Raw genomic sequence first — 24,204 nt, forward strand, 5'->3', positions numbered from 1 at the left:
ATGTTAAAGCAAAAATGATCCATCTGCATCCCACTTCCTAACAACACAAAATTAAGTTAAATGCAAAACAGAATCACAGTATTCAACTGAAAAAGTATTGTCATTCACAAAGCACCCACAGCACGCATATACGATCCTATGTCAATATTGCAACGTAAGGCATTGGACGTTTGGACACTGTTTGGGCATGCTTCTGGTCTCTGTGTTAATGCTGCAAAATCATCCCTTAATAGCTGCATTGAATCTGACTTCCAATCCTTGGCCCCTTACATAATTGCCAAGGGTTTCTAAAACGGAAGGTATGAAACGGGTTTCATAGGTTTCATACGAGTTCCGTAAAATGTTAAAAACAGGTTTGATTCAAGATATAAAAAAATATGAAAGTTTTATATACATATATTGTATGACTCATATGACGTAGAAAACACAAATTGACATTATTCTATACAATGCAAATGAACATTCAACGTAGCATCAATATTTGCATCATCATGGTCCACTATCCATACCCAACATCAACTCTAGCTGTAAAAGGAGCCATTAATATATGCAATCATCATGGATAACAACTCAAAGCAAAGCCCTAGCAATCAACGCCAATCTCCAAATCAACGTGTTAAGTAAATCCACGATAAACGATGATTACAAAAGTCCCAAGACATTTACAATGTGGCATTTGTGAAAGTTTAAAATATGTGTTTCATACATATATGAAACGCCTAGGTACGAAACGAGTTTCCTAACCTTATAAAATGGATTTCTTGGCAACTATGGGTCCTTGGGATGGCAAAGGGTGGTGGTGCCCCGTAACAATGTTGTTAGATACTTGGGATATCCTTTAGGTGTTGATCAAGGATCTCCCAAAAGATGAAGGCAAAAATTGTTTATTGAACGCTTGGTGTCCGACAAGGCAGTCCATTGAGCCCCTTGTTTTTTGCATTGACAACACATCTGGTGCTCACCATGTTATCCCATATGGTGAACACTAGCTAGTTGGCGGGTTTATCTCTTCCTTTTGAAGAGCATTTTGTTGCCCAATCACTAGCAGATGACACGTTCATGATCTTGTATGGAGATAAGGACAATCTTTATAAGGCATTGGATATTTGGTGGTCATGCTTCTATTCTAGTCTCCATAATAATGCTGCAAGATGATGCATCCCTTATCAACAACAATGAATCTGACTTCCCATCCTTGGCTCCTTGGGATGACAAAGGGTGGTAGTGCACCATGGTAACATTGTTAGACACTTGGGATATCCTTAGGGTGTTGATGTTCAATCATGGATTTCTTGAAAGATGGAGGTAAATTGTTTATTGAAAAACACAAGTGTGGCCCTTTCATGTATGCCTCAAAGTAGTCCAAGCCATCATGCTATCCACGCTTACCTACTTGTTACCACATTTGCCTTAGAACACCACTTCCTTGAATGATCTTATCAAACATAACCACTTTATGTTGTGCAAAAGGACTCTTTGCATGCAAGTGCAAGTACTTTTTGGATTTCTTGGAGCCATGTCTACACCCTAAAGAGTATGGGTAGTGGGGCGATTTTGGAAGCATAGACCCATATGGTGGCCCTTTGTCAGTCACTCTTAGAGCATCCTTGAGTCTCTATAGTCCACTTTTTCCTCGAAGACCGAGGTATTGTCCTCCATTTTGGTAAACCATTTGGTTTGTTCTTGGCAAATCATTCTTCAAAAGGTCTGCTCGCACCAAAGAGTCATCTAGAGGCAAATTCCTTTCAATAGGCATCACTAGCAATGTCACGGCTGCTCTCATCTAGGTTCGTCTTTTGTTACGATGCCACTTTGACGAGCAGTGAGGCTGATGTCCTTAGGTATAGCCAAGAGACTTTTTCAAATTCCTCGTGTATACCACGACTTATGGGGCTGGATTAAAGGGGTGGTGCAACCTATGCAACCTTTTTCTACACTTGACTCTAATTGCCCTTAGCAAGATTGGGATCTTGCTAACCGTCTTAGCCTTCAAAAGGCTTCAACTAGCCAAGTGTATCATCTCTTGATTTAAGACAATCATTGGCTGGTTACTAAAGCAAATGTGATTTGGGGTATGCATAAATCCAAGCCTTGGTGGAAAATAAACAAGACCGCATTCAAATGCAAGGTCTTTCTTTGGAGAACGATCATTGATGGGCTTCCCCTTGCTTCGCCCTTTCAAAGCACCGAATCTCAAATAGCAACTACTTTTTTTTGTACAACTGGCACGGAATCTTTGCAAATCATAGATTTATTTCTTGCCCTTTGGACAGGAAAATCTAGGCTCTCTTGTTAGATATTTGGCAAGCAGTTGTTGGTCTATTACTACGCCCTTTTGATTGAGTTTTTGCCAAGCCCAAATACCCCACCCCCATGCAATCACATATTTCCATTTCTTTAGATTTTGGGGCTGTTGGCATAATTCAATCACCTACAATGTTTTAGTCACATGACTTCTATACGTTTTTAGAGAGGCTCAACAAAAAATGTGGACCCATTTGTCTAATAGTAGGAGGGTTTTGGTTGGCACGTTGCTACAATCTTTTGATCAAGTCTTTGCTAGGCCCAAATAGCCCACTCCAATACAACCACATATGAAGATTCTATTCCCTTTTCTCCATTTTTGGGCCTATTGGCACAATTGGATCACTCAAAACGCTCTTTTTTTTGTTCCACATGTAGTGTTCAAAGACACCTTGCTAGGCTAAAGGGTCTCCTACATTGGCAACTAGGTCTTATTCAACACATTGATCTTCTTTCCAAGGAGGACTTGGTTCCTTCACATACAACAATTTATGTTGCTTCCTTGTCATGACTTTTGTACTCTTAGTTATGTGACTTTTATACTCTTTTAGTAATTTGATATAATCTAGTTGCTCATTACTAAAAAAGAGAGAGACTTAAGACAAAGACAAGCACAAACTGTAAAATGAACAATAATGACACAAGAAAGCTAAAGTCAAATTAAATTCAACTTGAAAATAAATGCTTGTCTATAAGATAGAAATGCAAAAAAAAGTACAAGAATGTGCAAAATGGTAGTAAACAAGGAAAATAAGACAAGACAAAAGAAAGACTAGCCAACAATATCTCACAAAAAGAAAGCACCAAGGATGCAAGTGCCAACCATAAATAACAAATGGACAGCAAACAATGTTTGTAGAATACTCAAGAATCATACGCTTCCGCACCGCTACAATCTAACATGGTATCAAAGCAACATAGAAGGATTGACTGATCGTGAGCAAACCTGAAGGCGAGATTTCAACACAACACAAGGCTACGTTTTCAGCATTCAAAGGTGAGCAAGAGGGCTGCACATCGACACAAGGCTAAAGCAAGCATGGGTGTGCGGGAAAGGAGCAAGTTGCTTAAGTTACTACTGGTTTTTGCTGTTGAAGAAAGAGGAAGGCTGCGTTTTGAGCCTTCAACAGCTAAGTTTACTTTTTCATCACCTTTGGTGAGTGGAGGAGTGGGACAACCAAAGAAGAGCCCTAGCAAGCTATGTTTGCATGGTCAAAGGGGGCTGCTTTTCTATTATTGCAAGCATTGTAGGTGAAGATGTCTTATGAGGCCAACATAGAGTTTTAGGCAATCATCCTACCGACTCTTCCATTTGTTCAAAAGCTTGATGGTGGGAACTATCGCATTTGGCACATTATGATGCTAGCCATATTTGAGTCCTATGATTTGGCATAGCTTGTGACGGAGGCTATCAACCGTCCATCAAGAGACGAGTCCAAACTTTCTAGAGTAGACCATTTGGAGTTGGCCAAGGTTCAAGCGCATTATTGTGACAAACTAAATGCCTACATCCATTCATTTCTCTTTCATATACTACAACCATAATCGCCCATATAGAGCACCTAACAATGGCTAGGGAGATATGGTTGGAGCTAATCAAATGTACAAGCACATTATGATACTTGCCACATTTGAGTCTTATGATTTGGCCGAGCTTGTGACAAAGGCTATCAACCGTCCTTCATCGAGAGACGAGTCCAAACTTTCTAGAGTAGACTGTTTGGAGTTGGCCAACGGTTCAAGTTCATAGTGACAAACTAAATGCCTACATCCATTCGTTTCTCTTTCTTTCATACACAACAACCTTGATCGCCCATATAGAGCACCTGGCAATGGCTAGGGAGATATGGCTAGAGCTGATCAAATGTACAACAAAATGACTATTATGAATCGTGTCTCTTTGGAGGTACAAACAAGAACCTTGAGCATCAACAAATCATCTTCTATGCGGAAGCATATGAACAAGCTAAGGAAGCTACAAATACAGGTTCAAAACGTGACAAAGGTGATTACTTCCAAAGGCATGGCGATAACGCTCCTTTTACGATTACTGCCTAGATTTAGTGCATTTTACTCCACTTTGATTGCTTCAAGGTACACAAAGACTATTCGTTGAGAGGAATTGGTTCCTATGGTTTTGGACCAAAAGGAGTAATTAAAAGGGTAAAATGCTTCCAAATCAAAGGCATTGACAAGCCAACCCTCTTAGAAGAAGGAGAAAGACCAAAAGGAGGAGGAGGACTCCACTTGCCTCATCTGTGGCAAGTCAAGTCACCGAAAGAACAATTGCCTCAACAAAGAGAAGAAGGAGAAGTCTTCAAGGGATTCAAGAGCGGTGGCTACTCCCTCATTACCTTTCTCCACTTGGAGGTGGTTGAGGCATCGACCCCTAGGGCTTCTAATGCTGCATTGACAACCCTACATCCTCATGAGTGGATTGTTGATAGTGGTGCCTCTCGACACGACTCTTTCTGCAACAGATGCAAGGTAACCACGAAATGTTTCACCCCTGAAATATTTCACCCTTGAAACGTTGCGTTTCACCCCAAAACGTTTCACCTTTGGGCAAGTCCCAAGCGAAACGCCAAGTGCAACAATTAAACAATACATGTGATATAGTTTTCTTTATAAATAAAGAGATGCAACGTATATATTTATACCATGCAAACCCTTCATGTCAACAAATGATGTCTGTTATATATGCAAAGTGTTTAAAGACTCAAAAAAACACCAAAAAACAATTGTTTTTCATTTAAAATTCTTATTTCAATCAATCATTTCACTATGGGCGTTTCATGTTTTAGTTAAACGTTTCAATCATTTCATGCTTCATTGCCAACGAAATGCATTTCACGATTGCCATGAGCAAGTGTTGCCTATACACGGCCTTCGCAAAGGCAAATTCTCGTTGGCAAAAGCTCTTTTGTTTCTATTCAAGGGAGGGGTAACATACAACTTATACCAAATGGGTATGTTGGTGCCCATACTTCAACAATGTTTTATGTGCCAAGCTTGGGTTACCATCTACTTTTGATACACAACATTTGTGCCCTTCCCTCTTGGTTGAGTTTACAACAATTCCTTTCAAATACTTAACTATGGATCGAGACAGGTGTTTACTTCTGATCACAATGAGAACAGAGTCTACAAGCTACAATCTCCTTCTGCCTTGACTTCTCTTCTTCTTACCTCTTAGATACAGTCTGAGCTATGGCATGCTCAATTTGGCACCCTCAATTATGATTACCTCTAAAAGGCGTCTAGGAAACAACTTGTTCACGATATGCCTGAAGATTGTGGTGAGCCAACAGCCATGAGTATCTTGCATTCATGGAAAACGGCATTGTGATGTCATTCTCAACAAGGCTTCAAGGTGGTCTTCAACGCCCTTGGAGCTTGTTTCTACATATCTTTGTGGACCTATGAGAACAAAGTCTTTTAAGGAAAGCTTGTATTTCATGCTGATTGTGGACAATTTTAGCAAGATGACATGGGCTTATTTTTGCAATTGAAGTGAAGGCTTTCTCCCACTTCAAGGATCAGTTACTCTATGAGCACAACCAACCAAGTTGGCAACTGAAGATTTTACGATCGAACAAGGGAGAGAAATTTGTTTCTAATGAGCCTGCTAGGTTTTTGCAGATCATGGTATCCACCAAGAGTTTGCAAATACAAACACACCTCAAGAAAATGGCATCTTGGAGCGGAAGAACTGAAGTGTGATTGAGATGACTCCCACCATGATGGAGCATAAACAAACACCCTAGTATCTCTAGGTCGAGGCTATGGCTATTGCAGTCCACATCCTTAATTGATCCCCACTTCAACTATTGTTGGTATGACACCTTAAAATGTGTATTTTGGGTCAAGCCTGATGTTTCTTATTTCAAGGTTTTAGGATATGATGCCTATGTCCACATCCCGAAGACACAATGTGATAAATTTGAAGTAGCTTCTCGAAGACAAGTGTTTATGGGCTACAACTCGCAATCCCAAGGTTACCAATTGTATAATCCCATTAAGTAGATGTCTATACGAGTTGAGATGTTCTATTCATGGAGGTTCCAATCTCAAAGGGAAGTAAGGAGCACCCCATGCTTGGAGATCCACAAGATAGTTAGGCGCCAACAACTATACCTTCGGAGTCTGTGCCTCGTGGAGATGCTTTGCCTTCAAATGAGAATACTTTTTTCCACCATCTTTCTCGATTGAGCCACCAATGGTGGATGTTCTAAAGACTTCAATAGATGGAGTGCAATGAGAAGAGATCTGAGCTTCTTTTCATAAGACTCAAGACACACTTCATCATTCAAGGATGGAGTCCTTGAGGAGTGGTAGTCGCAGGATGGCCCGCAATAATCTCGAAGAAACCAAGTACATACTACCAAGCTAGTTTGTACTAACTATTGTTTGATGACCCATGCTATGCAAGATAGGGAGCCCACCTCCGTGAAGGAGACTTTGCAATCATAGCATTGAAAGAAGGCTGTGAAGTAAAAGTTGGATCCTGTAGAGCAAAATGGCAGTTGGGATCTTATGCCTCAACCCGTCCATAGGACTATGATTGGTGCGAAATGGATCTTCAAGACCAAATATCGTAATGATGGTACTCTTGATAAGCACAAGGCATGGCTCTTTGCAAAGGGCATACCAAGGGTGGATTTGCATGACACCTTTGCACCACTCCATTGGCCACTGTTAGGGCTATTCTTTTCTTGCCTTAACCACCCGTAAGAGATGGTCGATTTATCAACCTAATGTAAAGTTTGTCTTTCTCAATGGCAATTTAAATTTTGCAAATCTATGTTGAGCAGCCTCCTAGCTTTTTTCATTAGATGGACGTCTGTATATGTCAAAGAAGGCTCTTTATGGTCTCAAACAAGCTCCACAAGCTTGGAACAAGAAGGTAGAACTGTTCTTCCAAGGAAAGTTGAGGCATCAACACTCTTTTTCCAATCCCCAGTTGTATATGTCCACACCATAGCTGGAGGGCACGCAAAGTTCATGGTATATGTGGATGATCTTATTTCGACAAGTGACTATGCCCAAAAGGTCAAGGAGACTAAGGCAACCCTACACAAGGTGTTCAAGATGACGTATATGGATCTTCTCTATTTATTTACCAAACTTTGAGGGAGATTTTCATCTCCCAACAATAGTATGTGCAAGAGCTTTTGGCCACATTTGAGATGGAGGAATGTAAGGTCATTTCTACTCCTATGGATCCATATTGGAAGGCTACAACCCTTGCAAATTCTAATTCGGCAAGTACTACCTGCTATTGGCAATTGATTGGGTCCTTGACATGGCTCCTCAACACTCGTGTCGACTTGTGTTTTGCTATAGGTTTGCTAGCCGGATTCATGAGTAAACCCAAGATGGTACATTGACAAGTTACTCAAACAAATTTTGTGATTCTTGAGAGGGACCCCCGATCTAGGGATCTATTATCCAACAAACGTAAATGGTTGAAATCTTGTGCTTATAAGTCGAAGTAATCCAAATTGGGCTGGAGATGTGAATCACAAGAGATCCACGATAAGTTATTGCTTTACCTTGGGTGTTGGTGCTATTTCATGGGACACTCAGAAGCAACCCATGGTTGCCCTATCTTCAACTAAGATGGAGTATCGAGCAACGTCTTCTACCACATGTGAGATAGCATGGCTTGAAAGATTATCAAGAAAGTCCTACTACACTTCAATGTGACAATGAGAGTTACATTGCCTTGGCTCGAAACCCTATGTTCCATGCTAGGATGAAGCATATCAAGATCCACTACCACTTCATTTGGAAGAACCTCCTAGATGAGACCATTGATGTGGTGTACAACAAGATAGAGGATAATCTTGCAAACTTGTTTACGAAGACGCTTCGATAAGTTTTACTCCAACAACATTTCCAATCCCTCAACTTTATACCTCATCCAAGATCTACAAGGAGATAGAGGTGGTGCTAGCGATATGATCATCCCTTAGACAAGCATTCAAAAGCAATTACATGCAATTTAGTCACAATTCAAGCGGTTTCAAGTACCACGTCAATAGTTAAGTAGTCAGTCATACACTTCTATACCGCTGCACTAACGCATATCTTTAAGTGCATGATACTTAATGTTGCCTTGAGATGCACCATGAGGTACTAGCTTGTAACTTACATGTCTTTTAATGGCCAATTTGGTTGTGATAATGTGCAATCAAATAGGTTCACTACAGGGCTTGTCTTATGGTAGGAGCATTTAAGATGAAATGGATATCAACTTCAATACTTGGTACATAGCAACCAGAAACGTCGTAAACGTTTAGAAACGAAACATCAGAAATGTGTTTCGTAAGTTTCTTTCAAGAGGGGGTAAAATAAGAAACGTGGGTTTTTTTATATAGAGATTTTTTATAGTTTTGACTAGGAAAAGAGGTTCTAAACCTCTATGGAACTCTCTCTTAAACAAAGAATGGCTAATTGAGCTTGAGTAATAATACAGTCAATTGAGAATAATACATTATACGTTACATATCCATTATCCATTTACTATGGTTTAGAACTCAAACATTATGATTCATACATATCATACAAAGAAAATTGAAATTAACATGTAAATAACCTATCTATAATATGGATTGAGTCAAGTTACAACATCATGATTCTCATTTCAAAACAAACTGACAAAATATCAAAATCAAGAATGAATCATAATATATCATAAATAACTTATAAATGAGACTAAGATCGTATAATATTCAAATCTCGATACAATAACTAAACAAAATCGCAAAAACATCAATCTCTCATCCAAAATCTTGAGCCCTCACGAGTCATTACACATCATCATCATCATATTTAACATTGCCCAATAGTTTTTATCAAAAAAACCATGTTTTGGGTCCCAACTCACCAAAAGAATATAAAAAAATAAAAACGCCCACGTTTTTTACTCTCAGAAACGTTTCGTAAGTTTCAAATTCAAAAAAACACGTTTCTTAACTGCCATGACTTGGTAACTCGCATTTTGAGCCAAATTGCAAGTCTCTCATTTGGAGTGATTGTGGAGCTTTTACAATCACACTCCTTCTAAGAAGAGGGACAACCTTGAGGTTTTTTTGTATACTTTGCAAAACTACCACTATAAAGCTTGATCTTTTTATTCAAAGGACGATGGAACAAGAGGAAGAGCAAGCAAGAAGCCATATCTAAGAGACTAGGGGAAAAGTCAAGGATGTAACAAAGAAGGCCACAAATGGGGTAGGAGATGAGGATGTTATCATGAATATCTTAGAGAAGCCTACTATTAACAATGTGTATTTCAAGGGTTTTGGGACACTATAATAGGTTTTTATTAGACTAATATATTTGGATGCTTATATGGGCATTCGAGCAGCTCATTATGGCAACAATCTATTGTCTTGGGTCTCATCATGGGGACAATATGTATGTATGTATGTATGTATGTATATATGTATGTATGTATGTATGTATGGTACTTGAGTGTATGTGTGTGTGTGTACACTCCTCTACTTTATCTGAACCAAATCATCTTTAATTCATTGCAAATTAAAGTAATTCAACATATAAACCTATTGTCCATAGACCCTAATCTTTAACATGCATTAGTATACAAGCAATACATGACCAACCCAAAACGGCTAAGACACCTTACTCTTGGAAAGACATCATGTCTTCTCAAGCTTCTTCACTAGAGGCCCTAAGGTAACATTGAGCTCTCGATGAGAAGAGCGATTAAATGTTGTGCCGATCAAGGGCGCACAGTTCATAGTATACATGCATAACAAGTAGCTCAACTACATTACTTTATCTTTACTCAACACTTAATTAAAAACTACGCGTGAAATTTCAATCAAAGTTTGTTGGTGAGGGTAGCCACCTTTCCATTCAAGGACATACCACATCCAAAACAATCGGTGAACCCTCGTCTTTATCACAACCAAGCCCAATGTTAAATTAGTATCACTTTTTTAATTCATATAGATTAAAATCTTTCTCTATTGCTTTTCTCCTATTGTGCAAGGTTCCATTATAAGTTACCATGGGATTATGACCAATATCAATATGTTAATGTCCATAAAGAAGGCTCTAGGGCTTGCACTCAAACATCATTACAGTACATCAATCCCTACTTTAGCCTCTTTAAAACAGCCCCAAAGAAATAATTAATGCAAATGATGAAAAAAGAATGGCTTATCTTTGACAATGGGACAAATGTCCTAAATCCTCTATGAATAAATGTTTTAGATTTGTATATATCATCCCTCATCATTGTTCAATTGGTATTTGCCTACCCTCCTCATTCCCACTAGTATCTACAACACTTCTCATGGATACCTCAATTCATGTAGACATCGAAGTGTTGACCCTTGCTAATCTCAAACTTTCCACTTTTGGGCAACTTGATTAGATCACCCTGGTACCAATTTCACAAACTATTGGCAACTACACTTGTACTTTACTACCAAGCAGGCCACCCTATTGCCGCCCAATGTTCCCAAAGTTGATTAACAACTGCAATCATTAGCTCTATAACATGATTTGCATTTTCAACCTACTAGATGGATTGCAATGCTGTCATCTTCTTTTTCAAACAAATTTCATGCTGCTACTATGTTTTAGGGATCCATTCAAAAACAACACACTTCAATATGATCATTTATCTCAACCTTGGTCTTAAATACATGAAGGTTTAAGGCCCAATCAATTGACCCCACGTTGGGCTCCTCTCCTTTCATTCTAGATTGTTTGGGACAGACCTAAGGATGCAAAAATCAATGGCCGGCTGAGAAGACAAGCCAAGCCATCTAGGACAACACAGAGACCTAATCTACAACACTTTCTAAGGATAGAACAACCAAGCAACTATTATGGTTGAATATCTTAATCACTCTTTCTTTTTCCATTAATCTGCTTTAAATAAAAATCAGACAAACACATCCTTGTCACAAGAAAGCTTGAAATTTTTCTCTAATTTGCAACTCATATCTTTTCTCTCAGCAAGTCAAAATTCCTAACTCTTACCTATTAATAAAACTCAATTCTTACAAAAATCAAGCTCTCTCAATTGTCTTGAGAAGCTACAATCCAATCTCAACTATGCAACAATAAAATTTATTGTAAACCTTCGAAAACCAAGCAAACCTAAAAAGAATTGCTCATCTACAGCCAAGGGGACTTATATGCAAGTATAGAAGACTGAACTTATGTCTATATGCTCAAATCAAGGAACAAATTCAAGGTTTTGAAAATTGGTCACAATTTTACAATTGGAAATGCAAAATTTTCTCTCTTGCTGCTTCTCTTGCCTAAACTAAATGCATATGCCATTTTGTAAAGAAAATTGGAGATCTCAGCCTCAAATTTAAACCTAATTGTGTTGTGGTTTTTTATTTTCTAATCAAAATCTACATCCAACAAGGATTAGGGTTTGCACACCATAACAGAGATACATGCATGTATGCATCTATGATTTGTCATGAAGAGGACAGGAGAGGGAGAAAAAGAGAAGAGAGAAAGTGCAGAAGAGAGAGAAAGACTTTAGGAAGAGAGAGAAAGAGTGACAAGGAGAGAGAAAGACTAAGAAAGGAGAGAGAAAGACAAAAAGAGAGAGAAAAAAGCCATGAAAGTGTAAGAGAGGGGGACTTAATAACGGGGAAATACTAGCTACACTGACTGGTATATAAGGTGAGAAAGACTTAATTTTTCATTATCAGATAATTAATACAAGTCTTCTTTCTCCTTCACCTTGCTCTCCAAGCTTCCATGTCTTCTCTCTCTCTTCCTATCTTTCTCTCTCCATTTCTAGTCTTTCTCTCTTCTCATACATGTCTTTCTCTCTCTTTTGCTCTTCTTCTTCTTACCTACAATCTTCTCTCTGTTCTTTCTCTCTCCCAGTCCCTCTCCTTGACAATTGGTATCAGAGCTTAGGTTCTTGGTCCCAGTTAGTCTTTCATTTTACCCAGTTACAACTTTCTAGTCACATGGAATTTTGAGTCACACGTACCAGGGTGGTTCCATACGTAATGTACAGCACGTATAGATACGTACTATACGACTGAAGAGAGCATGTCTCCATCCGCCACGACATTGCCATGGTCGTCAAACTCTAGCTCTACCATCACAGGGCTTGTAGCTTGGACCGCATCACCTAGAACTTCCTCCTCCTCAGTGTGAATGAGATGAACTGCCTCATTCGCACATCGCCAAGGAGTTCGAATGGATAGCTTCCCTCTGCGAATGCCTTTCCGTTGAGCACTCTCTGGATTTGCAGCTTGCTCACATAGTGGAATGCTATAAGCACGTGCGCGTAACCTCGTCACACGCCTATCCACCTCCTCCATCTCTCTATGAAGCATACGCAAAATCTCCTCCTGCTCGTCCCTAATATGCTGGTCCTCATCTGTGATCGAATGATTCGGATCAGCCACCAGCTTTATACGTGAGGGATCAACCTGTTCAAGATGGCAACGTAGCGTACATTTGTTAACATTGAACAATAATGTAAATTTTAAATACTAATATAGAGATATAATATTTCAAACATGTAAATAGCTACTAGTTCGAACCTGCTTGGGTGTCCCCAAGGCATGGTAGGCGCGCACAAGCCTCATACTGGCCCTGCAATACACTAACTTCTCCAATTGAGAAGTGCTAAGGCGATTCCGGGTCTTTGTATGAATCAAAGAATAAGCACTCCAATTGCGCTCAGAAGCACCCGCTAAGCAATCCGGCATTTGCAGGTGTCATTGGCTTGATAATTGCCATTGCTACACTTGAGAGAGTGAAAGAGAGAGAGAGAGAGAGAGAGCACAGAGAGTGAGTTACCTGTGACAAGATACGTAGAGCCAAATAAGTCAGACATGAAAGACCTTGCCGACCATAACTCTGCCACCATGTGAGAGGAAGACTAGTAGCCTCCGAACGCAATGCCACCGCCCGTGAAAATGATGGTCCCAAGTTATTCATGAAGCTGCACATCTCTGCATCTATTTGAAGCTGCTCCTCCTCGTCAAAGATACGTGCGATGAACTTGTCTTTCAGTTGCATGAGATGCTGCTCATGGAACAAGCCTGGGGTCTTGTAGAAAGGATGGAGTAAAGCAACCATCCCATGAATGGAACAACTCATAAACTTCCACCGACTCTCTACAAGAGTCAAGATATCATCTCGACTGCAAAAATCAGCAACATCAAAGTTTAGACACATTGCAAGGCCAATGCATGTGATGTACTATATAGCCTATGCATTAAAATTTAATAATAAGTAAATAGCATATGCAAGCAGCCATAAAGAAGCACAAGAACAAAATCTAGTACTTACCACTGCTGGGACAAGGCTTGGCATGTTGTGATATGGCTCTTCATCTGCATGAAGAGGTGATAAACCAGACCCAATGTGAAGCCCTCCATGTCCATGACTCGTAGCATCACATACATGGGCTGCAAAGCCACTGTCAAATCCTGCACCTCTGTCCAAAAAGACTCATCTAGGATACGCCTTTGAATGGCTTTGGTCGCCTCTTTTTATGCATGAGACATGTCCCTCCACTTTGGGTCCACAACTGTCTGCAAAAGTGGATCCCTAAGCTTGAAGAGCCTTTGCAACACAAAAAACATGTATGCAAATCTGGTCTTGGAGGGCCGCACCATATCTAGATTACTGTGGTTACGAAAGATGGCTAAAGCCTGATGCTTCTTTCGAAAGAATGTGGTCATCCTAGTAGCATCTGAAATTGTGGGCTGCACCCAAGGTAGTTTACCTATGTCCTCCATAAGCAAGTCTAGACAATGGGCTGCACATGGAGTCCACACAATGTGTGGGAACTCCGCCTTCACCATTTTTCCCATTGCCTTGCAGTTGGATGCATTATCTGTAACAACTTGGACCACATTCTCTTTACCAATCTCCATGATGGTTGTACGAATATGCCCATAGATAAACTCACCTGTGATCTTCTCTCCTGCCTTCCCTGCATCTACAGCGCGCAAGAAGTAAGTACCAAGACAAGAGGAGACAAGTATATTTATGATGTGCCGCCTGCGTATATCACTCCATCCATCAGAGATGATGGTGCATCCAAACTGCTGCCAGCCAGCTTTCACTGGGACCAATGCCTTATCTATTAAGGCCTTTTGCTCGTCAAGTGCAGTGGTGCGCATTTTTTTGTAATCCAGCCCACACCATGAATCTGTAGCACTAGCACCCACTTGGGCAATGGCCCTAACCATCCTCTTCCACTGCTCAGTCCTTAAGACATTGAACAGATATTGCACTCAATGAGAGTGCAAGCAATCTCCATCTCAACCACCTTCTGACGCTCTCTCACCCAAGACTGAGAATGCACACGTGAAGGCAAGGTGGTTTGCCTAGGCACATGCACATCATTAGAGCCTTCCTCCTCCTCCTCCTCCTCCTCCTCCTCCTCCATGACACGAGCCCTCTTCCCACTAGCAGATGGCTGCTCTGAGGCAACGGGCTGAGACACAAAACTCTCCTCTACCTATGTAGGAGGATTACCAAACTCCCCAATAAGAGCATCGTGCAAGGCGTCTTGTGTTTTCTGGGATCCTTAGCCTTTTGCTGCTGCCCCCATTGCTGGAAAGTTCTCAGCAATCAACTTCTCTCGGACAACTTTTGGCACCTTCTTGCACGCGCTACAGTTGTTTGTGCAATTGATGCCCGTCAAATGCTTCACCACACGCGTAATTATACTGGTCAATGTGAAATTGCAGAATTTGCATGACCACCTCCGACTACCTGAACCAGCTTGCCCGGGAGTGTTGACGATGTGGAGTATATTGGTATTCTCCTTCCAATAGGGATTGACTGGTTTCAGCATGATGACTCCTGGAGCAAGATAAGAGAGAAAAACATCAGTAAATATGTGCGCGCGCGTGCACAAGAATCAACGCGAGCGAGCGTGCGCGTGCGCGTGCGAGAGAGAGAGAGAGAGAGACTCCAACATGCATGAATGTGAGCCCACAGAGAGAGAGAGAGAGAGAGACAGAGAGACGAGACGTACCTGGTCTGTGCACGCTGGCGCCTCCTATAGCTCACGTAACCTGCAAACACTGAAACAGTGAACACGTTTGGGGCTTTTGTCTCAATTTGCCCAGGAAAATCCACAAATAACCAAGCGATGCAAAAATCGTTAGGCACATCACGTTTTGGGCCCCAAATTTTACATGAAAAAAATGATCACGTTTTTTATGTTCCATACGTACACAAAACGTACGATCAGTACGTACCATACGGTAACGATCCGTACGTACGTACTGAACCTACCTTGACAAGTACACAGGTACATGGAGTAGTAGGGGAGTTCCCAAAGATTTCTGGACCACAAGGACTGCAGGCAAGAGCATTAATGGCGGCTTGGACCAAGTTTGGAGGAAGGAAGACCGACTTTGCCAGCTCGTTGGTCATTTTTGGCCCATTTTGAAGGTAAACTCTTAGTAACCATAGTCATAGGAGTTAGAAGAAAGTCTAGTTGGGGTTACTTTTCAGGGAGACTATTCTCTCCCCCTTTCTCAAGCTTCTTGCAAGCTCCCATGGAGGTAATCAGCCCCAAAACTTTGCTCTTCCTCTTCCATGGAGTCAGCCTTCCTTCCCAAGGGTTCCTTGAGCCTTTGAGCTACAGGACAAGTGGTGGAAGTGTTGTGTGAGACCTCCTCTTCCCTCCAGGCAGCCCCCCGCATTTCACGACGCAAAATGCAAGCTGATTCCAGGCCAGAATGACAGCACCACAAGCCTCCTCTCCTTGGCTCTCATCCCCAGCTTCTTGCAGGTCATTTGGGCAAGATTGAAGCCTCCTTTCTCATCTTCTTGGACTTCTCTTCTATCTCAGAAACCCTAATCATATGCAGTCCATGGCAGCCATGAAAGCTTGGTATCAAGCTCAAGAATCTTGAAGTTTTGGTCTCTTCTTGGTCCCGAGGGTTCACTCTTCAAGCCTAGCTCAAGATTTGGCCATTAAGAAGCACGGGAAGAAGATTAGAAGCAAGATTTGAAGACATGCATTTATGGGCAGCCATAGCTATGGAAGTAGAGCTTCAATTTCATCAAGAGCTCTTCATGGAAAGGTCCTGAGCCATCCTATCTCCAAGCTACAGCCACATTGGAGCTCATTCTCAAGATTTTGAAGGCTTCTTGGAAGCAAGAAAACATTATGGAGTGCTCATTTGGAAGGAATCCTTCTCTTGATCGGTCTATGCAAGCAATGCCCTTTCCCCATTGAAGAATCCTTCTTCCCTAAGCTTGAATTCATCTCTTCTTGATGGAGCACAACCATTTTGGAGCTATGGAGCATGCGGGATCAAATTGGAGCTCTCATGAAGGACTGAAGTGGCATTAGTGGTTGCAATCTTCATCAAACAACACAAGGTAACAAATTCTTGGCTCTCATTCTCTCCCATTAAGCCTCTTGTTGAATCCTATCCACTTGTTTGAGAGGATGCATGAGTCCAAGTAGGTAATAGGAATCCCAAACATTGTATACATGCTGAATATTAATCTCAGTCATTCTCATTTGATCCTATGATATTGAAATGGATTTTATTCATACTGAAGCTTCATTGAGATTATACTTTGCTTACCCATAACCTGTTTGGCTTCTTGCGAATTGGTTGAACCAAGAATTGATTAATAAATCCATTGTATAAGGGTGAGTTGACAGTGGGTCACTGCCGGTAAGCTCTCTATCCCTATTCCCAATTCCAATTCCATGCACTTCATGAAAAGCCAAAATTTCCATTCCTAAAATGCATCTCATGCTGAGTGTTTAATTAATAAATGTCTGCCATGTATATTCCGGGTGAGAAAAAGCCCGATGTCAGGCGAGGTGGCAAGACAAAAGAGAGGTGACCCCCCTTGCCATCAAAGACCCTGAAGGGGTGCACAACCCGGCCTGGGGGGAACTTTGCCCACCTCCCAGTGATCCGAAGCCCAAAACTCGTTTGCAAGTGCAGGTATTTCTTGGGAAATTGAGAAATTGACTTGGCATGATGGAAATTTTGATAACTGTGGCATGACACACTCTTGTGTGCATGGAATGTATGATTGTATTTCAACAAATGTATCAGCAAATGTATCTTTAGATAAACATGCAGCTATATATGCAGTGATTTATGAAAATGTATTCCTTCACTTGGATTGAATATAGATATATGTATCATGGGATACACCTATGCAGTCATATATGCAGTAAGGGCAATGGTTATGCATGTATGAGAGCCTATCTTGTTGGATATGGTCATGGGAATGCTTACTCCTATGCTCAGTAATGCTGAAGTGATGTCAAACATGCTAAGGGATGCTAAAGTGATGTATGATGCCAAACAAACAGTGAATTCCACAGTGCAATAGAAGGGGAACCAAGATCACTATCAAAAATAGATACCCTATTCCTAGGGTGGACGACCTATTAGATGAGTTGAAAGAACCTAAGTATTTCACAAAGATTGATTTGACATCCGGCTACCATCAAATATGCATGCGTGAAGGGGATGAGATAAAGACTGCATTCAAGACTGATCGTGGGCTCTATCACTTCTTGGTCATGCCCTTTGGCTTGACTAATGCACCAACCACGTTTCAGAGCCTCATGAACAAAATACTACAGCCTTACTTATTCAAATTTGTATTGGTGTTTTTCGATGACATCCTCATTTATAGTCGCTCAAAGGAAGCTCACCTTATGCACATGAGGCAGATATTTGATATACTTAGACAACATAGACTCTTTGCTAAGGAGACAATGTGTTCTTTCATGCAGACTGAGATTGAGTACTTGGGACACATTGTCAGTGAGGCAGGCATTAGAGCTGACCCAAAGAAAGTGCAGTGTGTCAGAGATTGGCCCACACTTGCAAATACTACCTCTTTGAGAGGATTCTTGGGTCTCTCCTCATTTTACTGCAGATTCATTCGGCACTATGCCACTATTGCAGCCCCTCTCATTGATAGGCTGAAGAAAGAAGCATTTTTCTGGGATGCATTGGTAGATAGAAGCTTTAGTCAGCTGAAAGATTTGCTTACTTCAGCCCCTATCTTGGTATGCCCTGATTTTTCTAGGAAATTCACCATTCAGTGTGATGCCAGTGGGAGAGGAATTGGTGCAGTCTTACTGCAAGAACATGGGATCATAGCTTTGAGAGCCGAAAGCTGGCTGAAAATGAGAGGGTTATGAATGTCTATGATCAAGAAATGCTAGCCATCCTTCATGCCATCAAGAAATGGCATCATTATTTGTATGGCAGCCGGTTTAGAGTGAAAAGCGACCATAGAGTACTCAAGTACTTCTTGTCTCAGTCAAATCTGACTCCAAAGCAGAGGAGATGGGTAGCCACCTTACAGAACTATGACTTTGACATCACCCACACTCGTGGGAAGGACAATATAGTAGCTGATTCCCTGTCTAGGATGTGGACATGTAAGAGTTACACAGTGATTGGATACATGAGCTTCAAGAGGCTTACCTGTTAGACACTGATTTCAGCAATGTATTTCAAAAATTACAGCAAGGACAATGTGTGGAAAACTCTTCGTATCAACTCAAAAATGGGCTTTTATGGTATAATGGCTGAATTGCCATCCCTCGTGCTTCTCCATTCAAGTAGAAAATCATGTAGGAGATGCATTCAACCCCTATAGCAGGTCATTTGGGAGTCTTTGAGACCTATGACAAAATTGCTAAAGGCTTTTACTGAAAGGGCCTTTGGAGAGATGTGAAAGACTTTGTCTTGGGCTGCATGCCTTGTCAGCAAAACAAGGACAGCACCTTCATACCAATTTGTTTACTTCAGCCATTGCCTATGCCTAAAGGCAAGTGGACACACATCACTATGGACTTCATTACCAGCCTACCGGTGACCAAGAAAGGTTGGGACAACATCTATGTAGTTGTGGACAGACTCACAAAGGCAGCCCATTTCATTCCCTCAAAGACTCAGTATAATGCTTCTCAAGTAGCCAGTCAATTCATGGAATATGTTTTCAAATTACATGGCTTACCATAGGTCATTGTGCATGACAGAGATGCTAAGTTTATGAGTAACTTTTGGCGAGCAGTTTTCAGCTCTATGGCCACTCAGTTAGCCCCTTCCACTGCTTACCATCCACAGACAGATGGTCAGACAGAAAGGGTTAACAAATGGCTGGAAACTTACTTGAGGCATTTCTGTCATGATGTGCAACATGCTTGGGACTCATGGTTGCATTTGGCTGAGTTTGCCTATAATAACTCCACACATGCTAGCATTGGAGTTTCACCTTTTGAGGCCCTGTATGGCTACAAGGCAACCCTTCCTGTGGTTATCTTCAATGATAAAATAAATCCACAAAGCAAGGAAGAATTGGATAGAAAGACGAGATGTGGAGTTCCAAGAACGGGATTTGGTGCTCTTGAAAGTACCTAAGTCTAGATATGCCTCCCTTAAAGATGGGTCCAGCGATAAGTTGACACACAAGTTCTATGAACTATACCGGATTGTCAAGAGAGTGGGAGACTTGGCATATCGATTGGCATTACCCCCCATCTACGAAGATCCATAATGTCTTCCATGTGAGTCAATTGAAGCCCTTCATTGACTCGGCAGTGGACTACGTTGAAGAACTCCCACCGATAGATGAAGAAGGCATCATTCAATACATACTCGAAAAAGTCATAGAACAAAGGGAAAAGAGACTTCGGTCTTGCTCGATCATGGAATACTTGATTAAATGGCAAGGTTTACCACTCGAGGAAGCTTCTTAGAGGCCAGCTTTACTTTTGAAAGAGTTCCCATACCTTTTAGAAGCAGATTTGGCTGAAATCTAGCTAACTATGGCCCTGTTTTCTCCCGGACTGACTGCAAACAACACTCTGTCTTAAAGCAGATTTTATTATGTACTACGGACAGCAATGCACACCATACATGGGCTGAAAGTACTTCTCGACAGCTCCGTTTTGATGTATAGCACACCCCGTTCGGAGCCTCCCACAGAAAGTTATGACAGATTCACTACAGCAGGGTCCTGTAGTAAACAGCTTGCTGTCCACTGTCTGCAGCCCGTATTTACTCCAGATATTTGGGTCAAAACTCATGTTTATAACTCCCCAATAAGGCCCATGTATCGTACATACCCCATAACCTATCATACACAATAATACCTCTTCATTCATCAATATACCCTTGTAATAATGTAGCAAAGTAGTACTCTGATCAGCCCCCCCCAGTTACCACACGCGCCCAAATTGTTTTTGAGGGCAAAAACCTTGGAGTAGGGATGGAATGTAAGAGAGGAGGACTTAATAACGGGGAAATACTAGCTACACTGGCTGGTATATAAGGTGAGAGAATTAATGCAAGTCTTTTTTCTCCTTCACCTTGCTCTCCAAGCTTCTATGTCTTCTCTCTCTCTCTCTCTCTCTCTCTCCATGTCTTTCTCTCTCCTCATACCTGTCTTTCTCTCTTCTACTCTTTATCTTCTTCTTCCCTGCAGTCTTCTCTCTCTTCTTTCTCTCCTAGTCCCTCTCCTTGACAAAAAGCTGGGAGAGAGAGAGATAAAGATGAAAGGAGACTTGTATTATAATTTGATGGTCAAAAATCAAGTCCCTAACACCTTATATACCAGCCAGTGTAGCTAGTATTTCCCCATTATTAAATCCCCCTCTCTAACATTCCATCCCCACCCGAAGGTTTTTGCCCTCAAAAACAATTTGGGCAGTTATGATAACTGGGCAGGAGCAGATCAAAGTACTACTCTGCTGCATTATTACAGAGGTATGCAAATGAATGAAGAGGTATTATTGTATATGATAGGCCATTGGGGTATGTACAATATATGGGTCTTATTGGGGAATTATAAAAATGAATTTTGACCCAAGTATCTTGAGTAAATGCGAGCTGCAAACAGTGGACAACAAGCTATTTACTACAAGGCCCTGTTGTAGTAAATCTGTCATAACTTTCTGTAGGAGACTCCGATTGGGGTGTGCCTTATATTAAAACGGAGTTCTCGAGTAGTACTTTCAGCCCATGTATGATGTCCATTGCATGCTGTCTATAATGCAAAATAAAATGTGCTTTGAAACAGAGAGCTATCTGCAATCAATCTGAGAGAAAACAAAGCCATAGTTAGCTAGATTTCAGCCAAATCTCCTCTAATAGGTATGAAAACTCTTCCAAAACTGAAGTTGGCCTCCAAGAAGCTTCCTCAAGTGGTAAACCTTGCCACTTAATCAAGTATTCCATGATGGAGCGAGAGCGAAGCTTCTTTTCCCTTTGTCCTATGACTTGCTCGGGTATGTATTGAATGATGCCTTCTTCATCTATCAGTAGTAACTCCTCAACATAATCCACTGATGATCCAATGAAGGGCTGCAATTGACTCACATGAAAGACATTATGAATCTTCGTGGATGAGGGCAATGCTAACCGATATGCTAAGTCTCCCCACTCTTCTGACAATCCGGTATGGTCCATAGAACCTGTGAACTAATTTATTGCTGGACCAATCCTTAAGGGTGACATATCTGGACTTGGGCACCTTTAAAAGTACCAAATCCCCTTCTTGAAACTCAACATCCCTTCTTTTGTCATCAGCATAAAGCTTCATTTGATCCTGAGTTTTCTTCAAGTTGACTTTACACTGCTGAAGTAAGGCTTGCATTCTATCCAATTCCTCTTTGCTTTGTGGGTTTATTTTATCATTGAAGATAACCGTGGGAAGAGGCACCTTATAGCCGTACAATGCCTCAAAGGATGAAACTCCAATGCTAGAATGTGTAGAGTTATTATAGGCAAACTTAGCCAAATGCAACCATGAGTCCCAAGCATTCTGTACATCATGATAGAAATGCCTCAAGTAAGTTTCCAGCCACTTGTTAACCCTCTCTGTCTAGCCATTGGTTTGTGGATGGTAAGCAGTGGAAGGGGCTACTTGAGTGCCCATAGAGCTGAAAACTGCCTGCCAAAAGTTGCTCATGAACTTAGCATCCCGGTCATGCAAAATGATCTATGGTAGCCATGTAATCTGAAAACATGTTCCATGAATTGGCTGGCTACTTGAGAAGCATTATATTGAGTCTTTGTAGGAATGAAATGGGCTGCCTTGATGAGTCTGTCCACAACTACATAGATGCTATTCCATCCCTTCTAGGTCACCGGTAGGCCGGTTATGAAGTCCATAGTAATGTGTGTCCATTTGCCTTCAAGCATAGGCAATGGCTGCAATAAACCAGTTGGTTTTAAGTATTGTCCTTGTTTTGTTGACATAGCACGCAGCTCAAAACAAAATCTTTTACATCCTTCCAAAGGCCCTTCCAATGAAAGCTTTTAGCAATCTTGTCATAGGTTTTAAATATGCCTAAGTAACCAGCTGTCGATGAGGAGCGTATCTCTTGCATGATCTTTTGCTTGAATGGAGAAGTGTATGGGATGGCAATCCTGCCCTAGAACCATAAGAGACTGTTCTTAAGCTGATATGGAGAGTTTCCTTCCACATGCCCTTGCTGTAATTTCTGGAAAATGTGGCTGAAATCAGCATCTAACAAATAGACCTCCTAAAGCTCTTCTATCCAATCATTATGAAGTTCCATGATGGCCGAAACTTTACAAGCCCACATTCTAGATAATGAATCAGCAACTACATTGTCTTTTCGCCGCGTATGTGTAACGTCAAAGTCATAGTTCTGCAATGGAGCTACCCATCTGCGTTGTTTGGGGGTAAAATTAGACTGAGAGAGGAAATACTTGAGGACCCTATGGTCGCTCTTGACCCTAAATCTGCTGCCATACAAGTAGTGGTGCCATTTCTTAATGGCATGAAAGATGACCAGCATTTCTTGGTCATATACATTCATGGTCATCTCACTTTCAACAAGTTTGCGGCTCTCAAACACTATAAGCCCATGCTCCTGTAACAATACAGCTCCTATGCCTCTACCACCGGCATCACACTGAATGGTGAATTCTTTCGAAAAATCTGGGCAAACCAAAATGGACACTGAGGTAAGCAATTCCTTCAGTTGCTTAAAGCTCTTATCAGCTATGGCATCCCAAAAAAATGCCTCTTTCTTAAGCCTATCTGTCAAGGGAGCTGCAATAGTGGCATAATGCCTAATGAATCTGCGATAGAATGATGAGAGACCAAGAAATCCTCTAAGTGAAGTGGTATTTGCACTGCACTTTCTTAGGATCAGCCCTAATTCCATCTTCACTAACAATGTGCCCCAAGTATTCCACTTCCGTCTGTATGAAAGAACATTTTGTCTCCTTGGCAAAGAGTCTATACTGTCTCAATACATCAAACACCTACCTCATATGCCAGAGGTGAGTGATCCTTCAGTGATCTACTATAGATGAGGATGTCATCGAAGAAAACCAACACAAATCTGAAAAGGAAAGGTTGAAGTATTTTGTTCATTAAGCTCTGAAAGGTGGCCGATGCATTAGTTAACCCAAAAGGCATAACCAAGAAATGATAAAGCCCCTGATCAGTCCGAAATGTTGTTTTGACCTCATCCCTTGCCCTCATGCGGATCTAATGATAGCCTGACCTCAAATCTATCTTTGTAAAGTACTTAGCCCCCTTGAGTTCATATAGCAAGTCATCTATGCGTGGAATGGGATACTTGTTCTTCACGGTGATCTTATTAAGATCCCTGTAGTCTATGCACATCCTGAAAGATCCATCCTTCTTTTTGACCACTAACACAGGGAAAGCATATGGTGAAGAATTGGGCTCAATAAATCCCATGTCCAATAATTCTTTGACTTATTTGGCAACTTCTTCTCTTTCACACCTAGACAATCAGTACGGTGGCTTGTTCACAGGCTTTGACTGAGGCTCCAGATCTATGGGATGATCAACCGCCCTATTAGGGGATAGTGCTGTAGGTACTTGGAAGAGGTCCTT

General features: G+C 41.2%; 1 protein-coding gene and 1 pseudogene across 2 annotated transcripts in view; both read right to left on the reverse strand.

Moving 5' to 3' along the window:
• LOC148017364 (mitotic phosphoprotein N' end (MPPN) family protein) overlaps positions 1-24,204 on the reverse strand; it is a 32,703-nt gene that overhangs the window by 1,214 nt on the left and 7,285 nt on the right. The gene's annotated exons all lie outside the window — the stretch shown is intronic.
• LOC148017365 (uncharacterized) lies at positions 12,455-15,745 on the reverse strand (annotated as a pseudogene). The gene is made up of 5 exons (XR_015687821.1): positions 15,329-15,745; positions 13,627-15,153; positions 13,133-13,477; positions 12,873-13,035; positions 12,455-12,758 (listed from the first exon to the last, which is right to left on the reverse strand). The product of XR_015687821.1 is annotated as an uncharacterized LOC148017365 (transcript).

Source organism: Lygodium microphyllum, chromosome 22 (assembly GCF_053477565.2).
Source record: "Lygodium microphyllum isolate KBCC chromosome 22, Lygodium_microphyllum_v1.1.10, whole genome shotgun sequence".
Classification (NCBI taxonomy): Eukaryota; Viridiplantae; Streptophyta; class Polypodiopsida; order Schizaeales; family Lygodiaceae; genus Lygodium; species Lygodium microphyllum.